Source organism: Palaemon carinicauda, chromosome 11 (genome assembly GCF_036898095.1).
Source record: "Palaemon carinicauda isolate YSFRI2023 chromosome 11, ASM3689809v2, whole genome shotgun sequence".
NCBI lineage: Eukaryota > Metazoa > Arthropoda > Malacostraca > Decapoda > Palaemonidae > Palaemon > Palaemon carinicauda.
The window spans coordinates 116010771-116016770 of NC_090735.1; the positions used below are offsets into that span (position 1 = coordinate 116010771).

Below are 6000 nucleotides of genomic sequence, written 5' to 3' on the forward strand. Positions count from 1 at the left end.
TGGCGATGGCGCGTTGTGTTATGCCGACGCGATGGTCGAGCAGTTTGCGAAGGTGAGCGATCGCGAGCAGCCTGTGCAGGAGGGCGATCGCGCGATGGTGATCAGCATGCGCCGGGTCGCGCGATGGTGATCAGTATGCGCAGGGTCGCGCGATGGTGATCAGCATGCCAGGGTCGCGCGATGGCGATCAGCATGCCAGGGTCGCACGATGGCGCGATGACGAGCAGCATCTGCAGGTGGGCGATCACACGATGGCGAACAGCATACGCAGTTGAGGGTCGCGCGATGGTGATCAGCATGCGCAGGGTCGAGCGATGGTGATCAGCATCCGCAGGTGTGCGGTCGCGCGATGGCGATCAGCATCCGCAGTTGAGGGTCGCCCGATGGCGATCAGCATCCGCAGTTGAGGGTCGCGCGATGGCGATCAGCATCTGCAGTTGAGGGTCGCGCGATGGCGATCAGCATCCGCAGTTGAGGGTCGCGCGATGGCGATCAGCATCCGCAGTTGAGGGTCGCGCGATGGCGATCAGCATCCGCAGTTGAGGGTCGCGCGATGGCGATCAGCATCCGCAGTTGAGCTAGTAGCTGGCGAACCATGTTCCTTCAGAAGTGTTGGAGAACGTTGGCGTGCCGGCTGTAACACACGTGGGCGATCCGGAGATCGCCGAGAGACAGGTGATTGCTGGCGAGCTGATGATCGCTGACGAGCTGATGATCGCTGGCGAGCTGATGATCGCTGACGAGCTGATGATCGCTGGCGAGCTGATGATCGCTGGCGAGCTGATGATCGCTGGCGAGCTGATGATCGCTGGCGAGCTGATGATCACTGGCGAGCTGATGATCGCTGACGAGCAGAAGGCTACGCGTGGAAGCCTGCGCAAAGAAGAGTCCTTGACCCCGACCTGAACCGAAGTTCAAGATCGCGAGGGCGAACGTGGGCGCACAGGGCGCGTAACAGGAACCAACAGGAACCGCAGGGATGATCATCTTGAAAGCGCTGACGAACAGGAGAGCGCTGATGAGCAGAAGAGCGCCTGTGTGCTAACACTGAGCAGGAGCAGGAGAGAACACAGCAGAAGGGCGCGCAGGGAAACCCTGACACGCAAGGGAAGAACCCCCGTGGGGGCAACCCTTTGCCCCGAAGAGATCGTTGTCCGCCGGAAGACTGATGTCCGTCGGAAGACCGCTGTCCGTCGGGAAGACCGTTGTCCGTCGGGAAGACCGTTGCCCGTCGGAAGACGAGATCAGACTGCTGTCCATCTGCACCAAGGCGGAAGATCGAGAAAAAGGAGTTGTAGGCTGCAAACGGAGATCCAAAAAGGCGCCTCAAGCACCCTTATAGGAAGATGAGAGGCCCTTACGACGAGGCGGACGGTGGGCCTTACGGCGAGGGAGGCCAACAGCAACAGCAACAGCAACAGAAGAAACCTCCGAAGAGGAGTCTCTATGAGTGTACTCTCTCGCGAACGTAAGAGAAACACTTTGTGGAAGAGACTGGTCAGCCAGTGACCTAAAAGGAGCAATCCTCCAAAGAGGAGCTCCTGCAGTTGCCCAGCCCCTTGAGCGAAACTGCAGGTGCGACCGCTCAGCACCAAGAGCATAGTCGCACGAAAAAAAGGCAAGAGAAGAACCCCCAAAAAGGGGAAAAACTCAAGCCTGGACAGGAAAAACTTCCCTCGGAAGGAAAGTTACCCGCCCAAGGAGGCAAGCCTCCTGAGAGTTCTAAAATGAACTGGAGAGCTGTCCGTCGTCACGGGAGTACTTCCAGTAGAAGGAGACACGCCCCTGACGAAAATACAAGGGGGGAGGCAGCAACAGCCGAATCCCCAGGACTCAACCAGACAGCTCACACCGTTGCCATATTACAGAAACGAACTAGATCGGTAACTGTAAAAAAAAATAAAACAAAATAATATTAGTACACATTCATTCCCCCGGGAAGGCTCCGAAGAGGAATCCCGAGGGAAAGGAACAAGAATTACACAACAGGCACGTGCCCTCACAACCACTTACACTCGCGGAAGGAGAGCTGTAACCAAAACAGAATTATAACAATTATAATTATGTAACTATGTAATTATGTAATTTAAAAATGAATGAACACTAAAGAAAGAACGAAAACCCCGAAAGGAATCGTTCTACAAGCTGAAAAACAAAAAACAACTACAATTAGATTCATAACTAATTGAGACAAACGTACGGCGTAGCAACCCCCCCACACGGAAAGGAAGCTACAAGGCCGTAGTAACACGTAGTAAAAGGGTAAACGACCTCAGAGAGAGAGAGAGAGAGAGAGAGAGAGAGAGAGAGAGAGAGAGAGAGAGAGAGAGAGAGAGAGAGAGAGAGAGAGAGAGAGAGAAAGACATGTCAAACTCGATCGCCACCCATAAAATTACGCCGTGGTGGCCTAACTGCCGAGGCCTCCACATAGATATCGTACACTACACACACAAAGCTGAAAAGGAAACTTACTGATTTCTATACTCAAATATATATACAAACATGAAAACATGTTTACATATATATAGAGTAAAAGAAAAGTAAGCGATTAAGTAAAGACAAAACAAACAATGGCTGCCAAGAGAGGACCAAGAGAGAGACGTCTGTCACAGTCCGAGCCAAAAGTGAAAGTGAGTATTCACCTGTGTGTGAGGGGGAGGAGGGGTAGCTAGCTACCACTCCCCTACCCCCCCCCCCCCCCCCGCTAACTATCGCGGGGGTAATACACCCTCGTTAAATTCTAATGGCTCGCCATTTCAGCTACGCTAAAAGTAATACCCTTTGTAAATAGCGTGGTTTGTATTTCGGTTACGGAACAAACACCAAATCACTTGAACGTTTTCCACAAGTCTTGTCCTAGACTTTTAAATTCATGAGTATTAAATCTATGAATAATGTTATAACTAATAAAAAAATTATCCATAACATATCCGTTACCTTAAAGGAAAACATTTTTTTATCAACTCATCATAGCTCTGAGCCCTATCATGAGTCTGCAAGTTAACCAATTATGAAAAATATCAGTCAGCTGGTAAAGGTAAGGAATTGCCTTCATACCCGTTTCTAATTTGGGTCCAACCTAATTTGATCGATGTAAGGTTACCAGATGTATAAAAAGAAAACAATCTTTAGGGTGGTTTGTAGAACAGCGTATGCACCTAATGATTAGTCTTAGAAGAGGTAATTGGGGCGATAGCGCAACATTTAATAATACTGTACATTAATGTAGGTAAGGTCAACTGGGAGGTATATCCAGTTAGAAAATATTGCTTTAATTTGGTACAATGGGGTTAAACTTTACTCTTCTATGCCTTAGCTTAGCAGTGTCCGTCAATCAACAAACCACCTAAAGTTGACAAGGTAACATAAAAATTCCAAAGGTCAAAGTAGGCAGGCGGCAGTTTCGCAATTAAAGGAATGGCCTGAACCTTAATCTAGACCTTGATATGGATCAGTGTTGCGAGATGCGGAACTGTGAGGGTAATGACGGAAAAACAAATCTACAGAAGGCTCTTCATCATTGCAACTTCCAATTTCTGCTTTACTCTGTCTGGAACGAAAAATATTTTCTGAATAGTTATCAAGGCTGAAAAACTATTTTTTGACATATAAATATATTTTATATTTATAATATGAAGTCCATGTTTTTTATGGTTTTATAATAGTTACAGACGGGAAAAGCTTTCATACTAAAAAAGAGCTTTATCCTATAGAAAAACACCTGTTTTCTTCGAAAATGACACTTCTTTTCACCGCAAATAAATAATGAATATATATATATATATATATATATATATATATATATATATATATATATATATATATATATATATATATATATATATATATATATATATATATATTATATATATATATATCTGTCGATAATGGGGGACACCCAGTGGGAACGAACCCGGGATTTTGGGTTACTATAATTTTACCATTTTTATATCTGTTGATCTGTATTGTATTTTGAACTAAAACTAACATATCAAAATATAGACCATGTGAGTATAATAGGTTAATTTGGCAGATGTTTTGATTATTTTCGGTACTACAGCGTTTATGACATTGTTTTCAAAGATGAGTTTAATATATAGAAAATAAAACAAAGAGAAACAAGTCATCTTCGTAAGAGCGATGATTGCTTATGATGTAAATTACATTTATTTTCATTATGATAATTATCAGCTGCATTTCACATCCATTGGATTTGGCTATCCCAGAAATGAAAGTCAAGTTTACATAAGCACCCGTTTAAGGGCAGTTAAACAGTACTGTCTCATTTATTATTTAATTGTCGAATCGTGGGTGAAACTATTGTGTAGGTAAACTTCCCTAATAATAAGGCTCAACACCCGCACACCCACCCAACCGCTCAATACACACTGTAGTATTCTCTCTCATCTTGCAAGCATTCTTTGCCTTTTCTTGTATACAAGGCCTTTCCTTTCCTGTGTGTCTTTCTGGGCCTTATTCTCTTACCACTTGATATCTTTGCATTATAAAGTATTTTAATTACTAACCTATTGTCGTCCATTCCTTCCACGACTGAACCACCTCAAAATGGAGTAAAGTATTAGCCATCTAATAGCCTCCTCAAGCCATTACAACAATCATTGGGCTCTGTGTGAGGTAATGCAACTTAAAATAAGCTAAATGTTAAAACAGGAGACAGAATATAATAGGATTGGAGTAGAATGTAGTTTGTTGGGACAGGCGATATCTTTCTTATTACTAGCCAAATCATTATTCCTTATGGGGAAGATGATCCTTACTATGATCCGATATTCCATAATATGAAGTTATTTTATCATTTTAAAGATATAATTTAAAGTGCTGCCCATAGCTTGATGTGTAGGAGAGAGACTTACGAAGGGGGTCCGGGGCTTGCCCCTAGGCTAGGGGTTGTGACCTGGGAACTACTAGGTTAAGTTAGGTGGGTTTGTGGTGTTTGTATGATAGTGAGTGTTTGGGTAACGTCCCCCGTTAGGTCATTAGGAAGCATTTACAAATTTAGTGAATTCATTATTTCATTGTGTTAAACTGTTTTACTCGATTTTCAGGAGGTTCCAGGACTGTCCCAACAAACTACAAAGGCTCCTGGGATTGCATGATTGACAGGGTCCTGCTTTTAGCAGACTAAAGATTAACGACAAAGAAGTCCTTGATATAGAATGCCACAGGTTACAAACTCACATATTACTTCTATACCTATGTTTAAAGCCTCTTAACTTGTCTTATTTAAATGTACAAACATCAAAATATATAAGAAAAATACATACCAGATACGTTTACAATCAAATATAACCGAAGAGATACGTATCCCAAATTCCAATTTCTTAAAAAAAGGTTCAGATTCTGGGGTGAGGCATCGTAGCCTTTGCAACGGCGCCTCCAAATTTTATCTTATTATATTGATTTGTCTTTTCCTCCACATCAGGTTTAATACTTCTTTTTTCTTTTCTGTATTTGTTTCACCAAACAAAAATAACCCTACTATTTTCTTCAGGTCTTCCTCGTATGGTTGTTGTAGCTCAATTACTTCATTCCTTTCTTTTCTATATTCCTGGCAAAACAACAAGAAATGTATCAAATTTTCCTCCTCATTTTCACAAAAAAATTACAGTTTACATTCCCCCTAGTGTGTCTATTTACAATATTTAGTTTTAACGTATTAGTTCTTGCTCTAAACAATATAACTGAAGCAAATATATTGTCATAAAGTAACTTTTCTTTATTTTCTTTCTTCCACGTTCTATATATTTCTAAGCTCACTTTACTTTCTATTTCTTCCTTCCACTTTTCAGTTTCCCACTTTCAGGTTTCTGATTTTATTTCTGCCTTGTTCATTCTTCTTATCTGTCTTACGTCTATACTTAGTTCATCTAAGTACTTTGCAGGTTGTTTCCACCATCTTCCTTCTTTTTCTTGAATATCCAGGATAATGGTTTTCAGTATTTCTTTCTTCCCATTCAAGGTACACCTTTAGTTAGTGTT

General features: G+C 42.8%; 1 protein-coding gene across 1 annotated transcript in view; it reads right to left on the reverse strand.

Moving 5' to 3' along the window:
- LOC137650138 (anaphase-promoting complex subunit 15-like) overlaps positions 1–5399 on the reverse strand; it is a 75638-nt gene extending 70239 nt beyond the window's left edge. The window contains exon 1 of the mRNA XM_068383285.1: positions 5286–5399. The gene's annotated coding sequence lies outside the window, so the exon portion shown is untranslated. The remainder of the gene's footprint in view (positions 1–5285) is intronic.
- Between the last annotated feature and the right edge of the window lie 601 nt (positions 5400–6000).